Source organism: Grammomys surdaster, unplaced genomic scaffold (assembly GCF_004785775.1).
Source record: "Grammomys surdaster isolate TR1022 unplaced genomic scaffold, NIH_TR_1.0 125974, whole genome shotgun sequence".
Lineage (NCBI taxonomy): Eukaryota > Metazoa > Chordata > Mammalia > Rodentia > Muridae > Grammomys > Grammomys surdaster.
Genome location: NW_021620791.1, coordinates 4,216,778 through 4,231,410, shown reverse-complemented (window position 1 = coordinate 4,231,410; position 14,633 = coordinate 4,216,778). Strand labels below are relative to the sequence as shown.

Below are 14,633 nucleotides of genomic sequence, written 5' to 3'. Positions count from 1 at the left end.
TAGATAGATAGATAGATAGATAGATAGATAGATAGATAGATAGATAGGTAGATAGATAGACAGATAGCAATATTTGTAATATATTGCAGACACTTTATCTTCCAAGTCATAGTTTTATTTTATTTACCTTTAGGTATCACTGGCAGGAGGGTTTGGACCATAGCATTCATGTAGAGGTCAGAAGACAAATTAGAACAATCAGTTCTCGCCTTCCACCTTGCACGTCCTGGAGCCAGAGACTAAAGCAGGTCATGAGGATTGGCCATCTAAAAAGCCTTTACTACCTACAATCCTAGGTGCGCTATTTCTCTTTAATATCAAGGTGTTGTTTTTATCAGGCTTGTCTTCTGTGTTCTAGTTAACTTCTAGCCTCAGTGTCTGACCTCTGCCTCAATTACTCACACAGCACTTCAGTATCAAAGTCTTCTTCCCTTGCCATCAGCCCTCCCGACTCATATCACTTGTTCTTTACAATAATGTGGCTTATACGCATATACTTCCTCGCTTGTCTCTCTTACACACAATAAGTCCCCTAAGTATCAAGACCACAGTGTCTTTGAGCACTCCTTAGTAAGCAAGGTCTAGCCGTGCGCTTTGCACATGATGGGTATCTCTAAATATCGGCTGGTGAAAAGAGGGTGAAGAAAAATCCAGGAGCTAGGTGTGAAGTGGTGCAGGTCTGGGAGGTGTACAATTGGGGAGGCTGTGGCAGGAAGATCGTTAAGTGTTTAGCTAGCCTAGTATTCATAAGGAGCTTGAGGCTAGCCTAGGGTACATTAGAAAATTTTATCTGAGAGAGAGAGAGAGAGAGAGAGAGAGAGAGAGAGAGAGAGAGAGAGAGAGGGAAAAGAGGGTGCATATGATAAATTTGTTTCCAGCAAGTAACTCACTAAACATTTAAGATAAGTTAGAAGATCATAGAAAGAACAACATTGCATGTCTCCACAAAACAGTAAATGTATCTAAAATTCTAAAAATCCTTAGATGCTAGAATCCAGAAACCCTTGCCATATGATTTGTCAAGGACAGAAAAATCAAAATCAATCTATATAAGTGTTTATAAAGCTCAGTAACTAAATAAAATGAATCAAATCAAAGGAGGGATTAAAGAATGAAATAGCCACGCTGGGCGGTGGTGGCGCACGCCTTTAATCCCAGCACTTGGGAGGCAGAGGATTTCTGAGTTCGAGAGTTCAAGGCTAGCCTGGTCTACAGAGTGAGTTCCAAGACAGCCAGGACTACACAGACAAAACCCTGTCTCGAAAAACCTAAAAAAAAAAAAAAGAATGAAATAGCCACTGACCAGAGATACTACTTAGCCAGTAAAGTCAGGTGAGCAACACACAGGTGTATTCAGGACCGTGCATGACCAAGCAGCAACAAAGCAAGAAGCCAGCCGCTCAGCATGTACACGGTAAATATAACTATCTAAGACAAAAGCAACAACAGAGAGACAAAACCAAGATAATATTAATCACACTCAACTGAAGAAAAATTTCAATTTTAATGTCTGTTTTCGGTGGGAGTGGATTACCAGAGGGAGGTGCTGGTAAGCAAATCCATACAGGGCCTTATCCATGACGTGTGCATACTCTACTGCCAAGCCCCGAACTCCAGAAATGATTCCTCCTCCCACACAGACTTTTCCTCTCTCCCTCCTTGTCCTCCCTGGTAGGGGTGGTGTTTACAGGGGCTTGTACTCAGGATCTTGAGAATGCTAGGAGAGCTTTCTAGCACTGAGCTGTCCCCAGCCCTCCTGATTCTGAAAAGTTCATCCTTCTTTGATAAAGAAAATTGCCGGGCTGTGGTGGTGCACGCCTTTAATCCCAGCACTTGGGAGGCAGAGGCAGGCGGATTTCTGAGTTCGAGGCCGGCCTGGTATACAGAGTGAGTTCCAGGACAGCCAGGACTACTACACAGAGAAACCCTGTCTTGAAAAACAAAACAAACAAACAAACAAAAAACTATAAATAAATAAATATCAATCTTGGACGTTGTTCCCTGCTGAGACATTTAAAAGGTTCCATTTTAGCCAAGTGGCAGTGGTGCACACCTTTGATCCTATCACTTGAGAAGCAGAGGCAGGAGGATCTCTGAGGTCAAGGGCAGCCTAATCTACAGAGTGAGTTCCAGGACAGTCAAGAATACACAGAGAAATCCTGTCTTGGAAAAACAAAACTAAAAGGTTCCATGTTGATGGCCCCACACCAATTGGCCTGACCACTGTTGATCTAGACAGCTCTCCACTCTCTTACTTCCCCACAGACATTTCACTTCCTGTCTCCCTTCAACACCCCATGACCCAAGGACCTGGCTGCTCAATAGTCAGTCCTAGCAGGAGGAGTCCAGCTGCGTCTCTCCGTGTCCTGGTCCAGACTCCTCTGTAGCAGCAGATCCATGGCTATGGTCCCATCCACCCGCTTGCTTTCTCCCCTCAAATGTGCCAGCAGTTACCTTCACCTTTCTTCTTCTCTCCCCGGGAAGGATTTTTAATTTTTGTTTTGGTTTGTCTTATTTTTGGATAGAGACTTCTGTATTCCAGACTAGCCACAAATTCGATTTGTAAATGGGCATGACCTTGAACCTTCCTCCACTTCTACTTCCTAGCTTCGGGAATTACTGGTATGTTTGGCTCATCTGTGTTAGATAGAGGTCAAGGCTGGGCCTAAGGCATGCCCAGTAAGCAACCGAAAACAGCTACATCAAGCCTCCTGAAAGTCTTGAAAAAAGGTAAGGGTTCTTCTCTTTGCAGAATCCGTTGCCTGCCCCTCACACTGTCCACTGAATGCCTCCCAGATCTCAGACCTGTCTCATGGAAATATCACCAGGTATAGTTTTAGATTTCCCAGTAGCCACAATAAATAAAGCTACGAAACAGATGAAACGACGTTTAAAAACATATTGCGCCTAACCCAAGGCAACCTAAAATGTTACCCCTTCAATATATGATCAACATTCTAAACTAGATTGGCTCAGATTTTACATCCCTTTTCGGGTATGCTTTCAAAAGTCTATGTATTTAACAGAGCACATTCCAAGTTCGTTTCAAATATTCTGGGCACAGAAGGCTACTGGACTGGATGGTGGAGTTTTACGTGCTGGGATCTCCAGGGAAGATTCAGCAGCCCACTCCTGTAGCCCCATCAAGAGCTCACAGCCTAGAGAAGTGCTTACTTACAGTGTGTGTCTACTGGCTCCTTACACTCCGCTTCCAGTTGCTCCCCTCACCCAGTCTCATTTACTTTCTTTTTATCTCCAAAGCTAAGTTGAATGGAATTGTATTGCCATCTAAAATTTTCCAGTGAACCACTGGGTAAAAGGTAAACAGCTTTCCTTTGTTTTTGTTTTTTTTGGGTTTTTTTTTTTCCTTTGGTTTTTTGAAACAGGGTTTCTCTGTGTAGCCCTGGCTGTCCTGGAACTCACTCTGTAGACCAGGTTGGCCTCGAACTCAGAAATCCACCTGCCTCTGCCTCCCAAGTGCTGGGATTAAAGGCGTGCACCACCACTGCCCAGCGATAAACAGCTTTCAAATCCAGAAGCCCTGGTACAAGTGTATAATCCCAGCCTCTAAATGGAGGGTTCCCAAGCCAGCCTGGGTGACATAGTGATTTCCAGCCTGATCAATATACATAATGAGACCTGGTCTCAGGAAGAGAGAGAGGATTGGAGAAAGGGTTCAGTCGGTAAAGTGATGGCCTTGCATCCATAACCTAAATGCAACCCTCAGGACCAACACAAGAGCGGCCTGTTTGTAGCCTAGCCAATGAACTCCAGGCCACTGAGACATCCTGTCTTAAACAAACAACAGGTGGGTTGCACTCCAGGAATGTTGTCTGGCTTCTATGTGCAACACACACACACACACACACACACACACACACACACACCGTGCTCAAATACACTTCCATTCATCCACCTCCACGTACACAAATAAGCGCTTTTGCAGTTTCTGAAAGGCATTATGAGTAGCATGTGCCTCTGCTTTCTGTTTCAATTGCTGTCACCTGACTGTCCTTGGGCCCTTTCCACTCTTCTACGGCTCCCAAGTCTCACCCCTCACTGACCCTGGAGCCTATCTGACCTCTCCCCAGGGCCTAAAATGCACAGGCCACGCTAGTACACAAGTTCCTCAGCCCATAGGATGGCTTGGCATCAGCTTCTCTGTGGAATTGCTTTATCCCAAGAGCTTCCTTCTGCAGCCAACTCCACTCCAGCCCTCCAGATGCTAACGTTCCTCGCCTAGGCTCCAAGCAATTGTGATCCTCACAGACACCGTAAACATCATTACTATATGCTGAATTCCTCACCTGTCTCACCTTGCTATATTATAAGTTCTGGTATTTCAGAAATATACTGGAATAGACTCAGCCTGCAGTGCATACATCCCATGTGCATGAAAATGAAAGGCAGAATGAACGAGGGTGAGTCTTCAGCCTCACAGGGTTTAACCATTTACTGGGGAAAGACAGACACATATGCAGACCACTCAAAAAAACAAACCAGGCAAAGATTATAAAGGGAAGTACAACTCCCTAAAGGAACTCAGAGAACAGAATATGGACATTTTATTAGGCAGCCACTTAAGAAACAGGATAGCAATGATAAACACGGCAAATACTACTTACGTGGTGCCCACTGTGTGCCAGGCCTGCCCGGGCACACGCTGAGCAGCCCACAGCTATTGAGCAGAGGATGCTAGGCCCATGGGGTATTGACATCATGCCTCCCCCTCACGCTTGCCCTCCCTCCACTCTGTTCTCTTGAGTGACCTTGATGAAAATGGAAGCCATACGAGGGTAGATATTTTTGTCCTCTTGCTCTTGCTAGTTCTCCAGCGGCTAGGCCTAGTGCCTGGCACCCAGCATGTGCCCAGTTAATAAATGAGTCACTCGATCCATGCTCGAAAGAGCAGCGAGCAAATGGCAGGGCTGATTCACCAAGCAAACGGGCCTAAAGAATAATAAACAATGGCGAGGCTTTCAGTCAAGGGCTAACTGCTGCACTGAGAGCTGGACACCGTTCCTCAGTGGGCAGAACCACTGTCCTCCTGATGCCGTAGCTGAAGACATGCTAGCCCAGTGAGCTCCCCGTGGCTGTGTGCAAGGCAGTCTGACCTTTGAGGCTGCACACTCCAGTCTCTGCATTTCGGGTGACTGTTCTGCTGCCTACTCGCTTTCTCCTCAGATTTTATTCCAGCCAGAGCTGCTTTCTGATGCTGATGAACGGCTGTGGGGAAGCCATTGCCATCTCACGACCCATGTTTGGACCCAGAATGGAACTGTGGCTGGTTCCAGACCCTCTGCCCTTTAAGGTCTCTCCCTGATGATCCTTCCTTCCTTACAGCAGCTCAGTCAGTGCTTTATCACCCCATTTTACAGATACAGAAACTGAGGTGATATAATTGCTCAAAAGTACCTGGGAGCTATATAGGCCTTTATATGGCCCCAGCTGCATCTTGCAGCTCTCTGGCTGTCTCCTCCTTTTTGAAGTGTCCTTCCCTTGGAGGCCAGGCCTCACTTCCCAACCTGCCAAACTGTTTCACAATTGATAGGCACTAACAGGAGAGACAGCAGTTTCCCCTTTACTTGGGGGGAGGGGTGGGAAGGAGGGAAGCAGTTCTTCCATGTAACCTTGTTCCCAACAGGCCCAGGGCTGTGTAGACACCAGATATCCTACTTGCAAGAAGTTTAAGGTCAATGAAGGAAGAGAAGTAGGTAATTAGAACAGCACCCCACGCCTCACCCACCACCAATCAAAACAGGAGGCAATCAATTGCTGGGGCTGCAGCTCACTTAGCCGGCACATACAGCGCTTTGGCTTCTAAAACACTTAACTGGTGCTGAAGAGACAAGTTGGTGGTGATGAGCACTGGCTGCACTTCCAGAGGTCCCAGCAACCATATGGCAACTGAGAACTATAATTCTGCAGGCACCTGGTACAAGTGGTGTACATAGATACACGCAGACAAAACACTCATATACATAAAAATAAAAATAAAGAAATCTCTTTGAAAAAAAAAAGAAAGAAAAATAACAGCCAATAAACAAACAAGCCAAAGTAACAGAATTCTAGATGAGGAGGAGTCGAATGTGGTGACAGTGATTATTGCAGCACTTCGGAGATAGAGAACAAGGAGTGGGAATTCAAAGCCAACCTGGGAATATAGGAGACCTTGTCTCAAAAGGCAAAAGAGAAGCGGAGCGTAGTGGCCTATGCCTTTGGGATAATCCAGCACTTGGGAGGCAAAGTCAGGTGAATCTTCGTTAGTTTGAAGCCAATCTGGTCTACATACAGACGCAGGATAGCCAGGGCTACACAGAGACACTTAATAAGGCCGTGGGCTAAGAGGGTAGCTGGGGTAGGGGAGAAGACTTGTTAGCATCCCATGATACCCTGGGATGGATTCTGAATGGCAGAGAAGGAAAGAAGGGAGGGAGGGGAAGAGGGAAGTCAGGATAGAAGGAAGGGACCCATGGACTCCAAGACCACACCAACCAACTAGCCAGCATTTTTTTTTCTTTTTCTTAATGATAACGTGCAAAGAAAACCATCACCATCTTTGTGCTGATGAAGGTCCCTACATCAGTACCTGAATATCCCTAGCAGATAAGTTGGTGCTCAGAAAGCATCAGGAAAAGAGAAAGGTGTTTGTGCTATCAAGGAGCTCGCTCTTCCCTCTGTTCTAATGTCAACAGTAATTCAATTCCGCTCACAGTGTTAGAATGATTTTGGTCACAAGGCCAAGCAGGATGCCTGGATAGTGCCATTTGCAAATTGACCATAGGCTCTGCCCGAACCTTCCCACCTCTCCCCACCCAAGGCTTCTGCCCGAGCCCCAGCTCACCCTTTCCATGACTACAGCCCAGAACCCTCCTAGCACTGAACCTCTGTCTTGTCTCAGCCCACTGTGTGTGGCAGCAAAGACAGGCAGCCGGAACGAAGCCATCTTTTACTTTATTCTTCACTATCTTCTGACTTCTGAAGATGGCCACACAGCTCTGATCTAAATCTCATCGGCTTTGCTGCTGCCTAGTTACCTGGCCTGGGGTGATACCTTTGACCCTCAGCTGTGTTCCTGGTCTAAAAATTGATGATGATAATAACCTTATATTATAAGATTGCAGGGAGACTAAAATGAAATAATGTATCTAGAACACTTAAAACCAGTCTTAATATAGTGGGATACACTTATTATTTCAATACATGAGAGGCCAAGGCAGATAGAATGCCAGTTCAAGGCCAGCTGAGGGTACAACACATGCAGCCTTACCCATAAAAAGAAATCCATGAAGGCTGGACATTTTCTCAAGCATTTCTGCAGAGTTGTGGACAACACAAATATAAAGAATAAGCTTAGCATGCTGAAGAGGCTGAAAGTCACTGTCATGTTCCTGCCTTTGTCCCTATTAGATATTATGACTACAGTATTGCTCCTTACAGTACTTGGCGCCAGAAAAGCAAATCAGGTCATCATGGCTCCTACCAAAGAACTCACGTGACCTACAGCCATATTGCCCCAAATCTCTCATCTGCTCAGATCTCCAAAGTTAAACATGGTCAGGCATGACTTGTATTCTGGTGGCAGAACAAAGGATTTACCTTGCAGCCTTTTAGGACACTTAGAAGTGATATATGTCAAAGAGATACGGACATAATTGTCAGCAGGATCCTACTGAGGCTAATCTGATTTTTTTGTTTGTTTGGTTGGCTGGTTGGTTTCTTTTTCGGATATTTAGGTTTTGAGACAAGCTTCACATTAGTTCAAGCTGGCCTACAGCTAAGGCTGGCTTTGAACTCATGGTAATCCTCCTGCTTCAGCTTCTCATATGCTTGGATTATAAGCATGAACCACCACACCTAGCTCCAAAAGCTAGTGTGCCTGCGTGTGTGTGTGTGTGTGTGTGTGTGCGCGCGCGCGCGCGCGCGCATGCCTGAATGCATGCTAGAGAATATGACAAATCATGCCTGGAGAGGACAAAAGACAGTGTTGGGGACTTGGTTCTCTTCTTCCACCATAGGTTTCAGTAGGTCATCAGACTTGCCTGGAAAGCACTTGTAACTATGGAAGTACCTCAGTAGCCTGGCTATTCCTATTCTAGATTATGTTCTGCCCCTCTTTTTAAATCAATATGCCAACACAAGCATGAGATACATCAGGAAGTTAAGTTCCGGTCTCTTAGTGACATCACAAGCTGATATTAAAGAGAAAAGGGGAGTGGGTGTCAGCAGCATGCAGAATGTGAGAACCTGCAACCAACTAGAGGAGGAAAGACACAATAACGAGCCAGTGCATGCAAAGGCCACGTGGCTTCTAAAATATATCAAAGTATAGCCATTTGCTGGCTTTCAGCTACCACTCTAAAGAACGAGGGCCAACACAATACCAGTTTACATGCCAAGGTGAATGTGACGAACTTCACAAAGCCTTACCCCTCAAGGAAGAGCTAATGGCTGCCAAACAAGGAAGAATCGGTGGTGAGTCCCTGATAGGTTATCCAATCCCAAGTGGTCAGCTCTAAACACACACACACAAGCAATGTTAAATGAACTGAGCAGCCTATATATTTATATATTTTGTTTATATGTGATTTAAAAAGAAGTTAGGGATTTGAGGGGGCTAGGGATCAATCACATCAGGAGTTGCAGGGAAAAGAGGGGATGACAATGCTGCATAGGTCATATTCATTATGGAATTTTCAAGTGTGTGTGCGCGTGTGTGTGTATGTAGTAGAGCCCAACAAATATCCAAGACCCTCAGAATCCCCAGGGAAATGCTCGTCTGCCCTTAATACAAACAAATTCAGGGCCACTTGCACAAAATGGAAGCGAAAGGTAACTGGGGTTCAAGAGAATCAGCAGCAGCTGAGGTGCCTAAGGAAAGCAGCTAGACTGGGAAGGCAGACAGAAGGTCCCGGACATGGCAGACAGAGGCCTCAGCAACCAGACAGGCTGCCTACCAGCCTTCAATGTTAAAAGAATTGGATCCATGGAGATGGTAAGAACTCAGCAGACAGACTTTCAGAGAGCAAATAACACAGATGATCAGAAACAACAGAAAAGAGAAACCTTTCCAGCTCTGTAAACTGCTGTCACAGAAGCAGATCAGGAGGAATCAGAGAAGCAAAAAAAAAAAAAAAAAAAAAGACCAATTTGATTTCTTCTACTTTTCAAGGGAAGCTGGTTTTATGCAAAATTCTGCACTCAATAGGTAAAGCAGCAAGAAACAGCCACCCTTAACCAGGCAAAACAACAAGGCAGTCCCGTATAGTCACTCTCTAACAGAGTGGGGTGGGGGTCCCAGCACGATAGCCCACAATGCCCTAACCCAGCCTTAATGTCTCACCAGATTCATCATGAACCTAGTTAAGCTCAAATAACCTCAAGGCACATCCTCACCTCTAAGAGGTAATGAGCACACTTCCAAGCACTGGAGAGCAGGCCACCACGAGGTTTTTCCCAGTCATGGAGTCCATGTGTTGTTTCTGCTTTCCTGACAGCTTGGCGCCTTCTAAATCTTCTAAGAGGTCCCACTTGGAGTTCCAAGGATTGAAACATAAACGCTTTCCAACTGGCGAGAGCTTTAGAAGGACTAGCTATGACCATAGGACTGTGCAAGTGAACAAGCCCAAACTTGTCACTGCCCATATGCAAAACAGGCCTGCAACATCCTACCACAGGCAGTTCATCAGAGACCTGCATCCTTAGCCCTCTCCAACAGACAGACAAGACAGGCAAACACACACACACACACACACACACACACAAACACACACCACACTTCTCCATGGCTTTCTCCAGGCAGAATGACAACAGCCCTTTAAAAACACAAGAGCAGAAAGGAAACAGAAACCTCACTTCTCCCTATACTCTCAAGTGATTTCTCTCCTTCTTAAGCTTCCAGAATGTCCTGAAGTGCTCAAAAAAACAGATTATCGCATGCCAGTAAACTAGGAGGAAAATCCATGATGTGTCTACACATAGGCACATGTAGCTTCATGGCTGCGCTTCCTGGAAGTCTGCACAGCTCTGCCACACCACTCATAGGTACAGCAGAAAATACTAGCCAAGAAAGGGCCAATCTAGTTAAAGCAACAACCTATCCAAAAAGAATGATGAAGGTGTGGGGCCTTTCAACAAACACAGGAATGCAATACAAAAGCACAGAAAGTTTCCTGACACAGGGAGTTTTAGGAGATCACCTTTCTGCCCCGAGGGGGTGTCTCGGAGGAGGGCTGGCCAAGGATGGAGGGAGCATCACTAGATTCAGACTTCCAGTTTCGTAAATGAGGCCTCCAAACCACATCAGCGGCCCCAAATCTGCGCTGATTGCAGGGGGCGTCTCTTTTTTAGATATGAGGAAATGGGCTTTTGATCAAGTGCATAAATCCAGAATTGCCTCTATGTAAGGCTATTCTGTGAAATCTCCCTTGCACCCACACTTCTCACCCACACCCAAACTCTCTGGCAATCTCGAGTATAGTGATGAGGAAAGGTGCAAGTATAATACGCGCTCGTGGGAATGCAAAAAGCCGCTTTCCTCTGTCCAGACTGTGCATCCCTGGGCTCCAGAGTTTCCAGGGGATAAACTTGGAACTTACGGGAGGGTGGATCCAGCCGTGACTCCGAGGTCACCCGGGCTGCCAACATCCTTTCCACGCGGATATCCACTCGGGGGGCTCTAGGGGTACTGGGTTCCATACTGGCTCGCAGCTTCTCTTCATCCTGGCCTTCCAGAGCCCGCTTGACCAGCGGGTCCATGTGCTCGGCAGCCGCACGCGCTCTGCTTGGTGGAGCGCGGGGCTGGCGGGTGGCCCGTGACGTCACGGCGGCTCGCTCCCGGCCGCGGGGGAGGGGGAGAAGCGCGCGCCACCGGGCGGTCCGCGTGTGTCCCGGGTCTCCTGGTGTCTGAAGGTCCCTGGCCTGCGAGATCCAGCTTGCCCCTCTGCCTGTTGCCCCAGGCAATGGAGGAACACCAAGCCTGAGAGGAGAACCACATGGAGGTGGCGTGCCACTGAGGCTGCCTAGTGCCCAGATGGCTCTAGTAAAGAGCACACTGTCAGCTCTGGGCTGGGGGTTCTGGCCACACTGAAACCTAGGTCCTACACAGGTCCCAAACAGCCTGGGGCTACGTCCAGGAGCTGTCAGCTGGCTTCCCTCCCACTGTTCCTTTCTAAGGCAGACACCCATCCCCCTTCACTTTGAAGGCTAGCGGTCTTCCCACTTTTCAGTTAGAGGAGACTCCAATGAATTAAAAGGACCAAACTGCTCAGAAATGAGATCAGTAGTTCCCATGGAAGACCCCTGAACTGTTCTATTTCAGAACTCTCAACTGAGAGCACTCCTGGGTACCACTCATCATCTGTGGTTCTGGAGCGAAGGACGCACTAAGCAAACGCGAGCTGAGAGAGGACCACCTGTCTGCAGCATCCTCCACTCTTGGTCCATACAGGGTATTAAAAATAACCTCTCAAATGTCCAAAAGCCTTTGCAAAGAAAGAGAGGCTGGTATGAAAGACAGTCGTATACCACGGTATTCTTTTCACTATATTAAATCCAGCACTGAACAAGTGCAAACATCTGCCCCGTATCATCCAGCGTGGCAAACTGCTACAACCGGGAAGGAGACAGGGAGACTCAGATCCTAGAAGGAAACCTGAGTCCTGTGGAAAGAGGGACGCGTAACTAGGTGGTGGTACAAGAATCGCGGAAAGTAATGCGGGCCCACTCTTCTCTTTACAAACTATTCTTCACTTTATTTCAGCCTCTCAGAGCGTCTTTGTCTCCTTCCTCCCTCTGTGTTGCCTTCAATGTCTTCTCTTTTTCATTACTTCTTAGGCACACGAAGATTTCTCTATTGAAAACTAAATGTCTCTTTCTCAAGTGTGTCAGCACATATGCACGGGTAATCGCGCTGTGTTTGGTTGGTTTCCACCCTGTGAGAGACGGAACAGATCTCTGGGTTCAGATTATCTCCTTCTTGTGCTAGAGGGTGAAGATGATTCTGAATTCTACGTCTACATAGGGTGATGGATGCAGGTGCTTTCAATGTTTCAAGCATTTCCCAGGCCACCTACTGCGACCTTGGGAAGCTTCAACCACAGACTCTCAGAGGCCCAGTTTTAAAGACAACTTCAGTACCAAATCCCTGAAGAAGTCACCTGCTCCTTCCAGTTAGTCCTGTACTCTAGACCCCCAGCGACTGAAGACCTTCATCCAGGGTCATTCAGCTTTAATCTTGACCTAGTTCACTCTTCTCTGGGACTGAACTCTGCTGTGCTAATTTTAGACTACTATTTTTTCCCCAACATAATATAAAAATATTATTTGGGATTTTCACATAATGCACTCGTATCACACTCACTGCCCCGTCCTCCCATGTCTGTTTTTCCCACCCTTGTGAACACCCGCCCCGCAGAAGTCCATTTGTGTTGCTTATATAGTCACTGGAGCATGGCCATACTCCTAGGGAACAGCCAGACCCTTAAAGAAAACTGACTCTTTCCCTACCCACTCCAGAAGCCATGCGTTGTAGAAAGCTACACTTCAGCATCCTTACCACATTTTTTTAAAAAGTTTTCTTCTTGAGGGCTTTTTGTCCAGGCTGTTACTTTGGGGAATAGGGTTTCCTTTTATGGAATGTTTAAATTTTTTTCCAGTAAAAATTTACAGAAAAAAAGTAGTTTTAATAGCAGTACTATCCAAAACAAACATTATAATACATCTGATCCTAATTTTATCTTTTCCTATTGTTTTGTTGTTTTTGAGACAGGGTTTCTGGCCATTCTGGAACTCTCTCTATAGACCAGGCTGGCTTCAAACTCACAGAGATCCCCCTGCCTCTGCCTCCAGAGTGCTGGGATTAAAGGCTTGGGCTACCACTGCCTTCAGTTTTTTCTTCTCTTCCTTCCTTCCTTCCTTCCTTTCTTTCTTTTTGTTTTTTTTTTTGTTTTGTTTTTTTGTTTTTCAAGACAGAGTTTCTCTGTGTAGCCCTGGCTGTCCTGGAAATCACTCTGTAGACCAGACTGGCCTCAAACTCAGAAATCCGCCTGCCTCTGCCTCCCAAGTGCTGGGATTAAAGGCGTGCGCCACCACTGCCCCACCTTTATTTATTTATTTATTTATTTATTTATTTATTTATTTATTTTAAAGTCATTTTCAGGGCAGAGATGGAGCCATAGCATGCCACATAAACCCAGGCGTGGTAGTACATGCATGAAGTCTCCATGGAGGCAGGAGGACTAGGAGTTCAAGGCTGTCTTTGACAACAAGGACTTGGAGGCAAGCCTCGTATACGTGAGATCCTGCCTCAAAAATTAAAAAGTAATTTAATTAAATAATTCAATTATATGTAGTAAAAATATTATATGTAGTAAAAATATTTAAATTATGCAAAAGTACAGAAAAAGCAGGCCATTAGCTAGAGGTAGCTTTCAAGAACACTAATGAGTTCTAGAAATTAGTTCAGGCACAGACATGATTAGACATAAGAATTTGCCAGGCAGTGGTGGCACACACTTTTAATCCTAGCACTTGGGAGGCAGAGACAGGTGGATTTCTGAGTTTGAGGCCAGCCTGGTCTACAGAGTGAGTTCCAGGACAGCCAGAGCTACACAGAGAAACCCTGTCTCGAAAAACCAAAATAAATAAATAAATAAAAATAAAATAAAAATAAAAGAATAGACATAAGAATCTATCCATGACTGAAGCTGATAAAGCAAAGGTAATTTTATTTTGAATGTTAATACTTCAAACTATTTTTAAATGCAGTGCTTATTTTATTTCTCTTTAATTTTAAGCATTTATTTCTTTATTTTTGTGTGTGTCTGTATAGGTATGCTAGCATGGAGGTCAAAGAACAACTTTGAGGGGTTGCTCTCTCCTCCCCCCATTTGGGTCCCAGGGAGTCTGACACAAGAAATCAGGCTTAGTAATAAGCACCTTTTATACTCTGAGCCATCTTACCAGCTTTGTTTCTTTGTTCTTTCTTTCTTAAAGAAAATTTACATTACATTTGTTTATGTTACAAAATGGAGGTTTTAAAGCTTTGTGACTTTAATCTTAGAACTTGGGAGGCAGAGTCAGGTAGATCTTTGAGTTCAAAGCCAGCAGGTCTATACAGAGAAAGCCAGAAGAAGAAGGAGGAGGAGGAAGAGGAGAAGGAAGAGGAGGAAGAGAAGGAAGAAGAGGAGGAGGAAGAGGAGGAGGAAAAGAAGAAGAGGAGGAGGTAGAGGAGGAGAAGAAGGGAGAAGAGATGGAGGAGGAGGAGGGGAAGAGATGGAGGAGGAAAAGATGGAGAATGAAGAAAAGGAAAAGAGGAAGAGGAAGAAGAGGAGGAGAGAAAGGAGGAGGAGGAGGAGGAAGAAATTACGGTTGGATCTTTCCTTTTAGCCTGTGGGTCCCTGAGCCTGAACTCCAGTCATAAGACTTGGTGACAAGCACCTTAACTTGCTGAGCCATCTCAGCCATTCTTTCTTCCTTCCTATTTTTCTTCTTCCTCTCTCCCTTCCTTCCTACTTTCCTTTCTCCCTTTTCCTTCCATTCTTCTTCCCTCCTTCCTATTTCCTTTCTTCCTTCCTCATGTTTGCTGGGTCTAAACTCAAGACCTCATGCAGGCTGGATAAGGGTTCCATCAC

General features: G+C 45.7%; 1 long non-coding RNA gene across 2 annotated transcripts in view; it reads right to left on the bottom strand.

Annotated features, from left to right (window-relative positions):
• The window catches only part of LOC114609496, a 68,362-nt gene extending 57,635 nt beyond the window's left edge, over positions 1 to 10,727 (bottom strand). Inside the window, exon 1 of one of the 2 annotated variants that reach the window (XR_003709534.1) lies at positions 10,599 to 10,727. This is a non-coding gene — a long non-coding RNA (uncharacterized LOC114609496). Of the gene's footprint in view, positions 1 to 9,396; positions 9,479 to 10,598 lie in introns of those variants that run through there. The other variant, XR_003709535.1, reaches the window with a different exon arrangement.
• Positions 10,728 to 14,633: the final 3,906 nt, after the last annotated feature.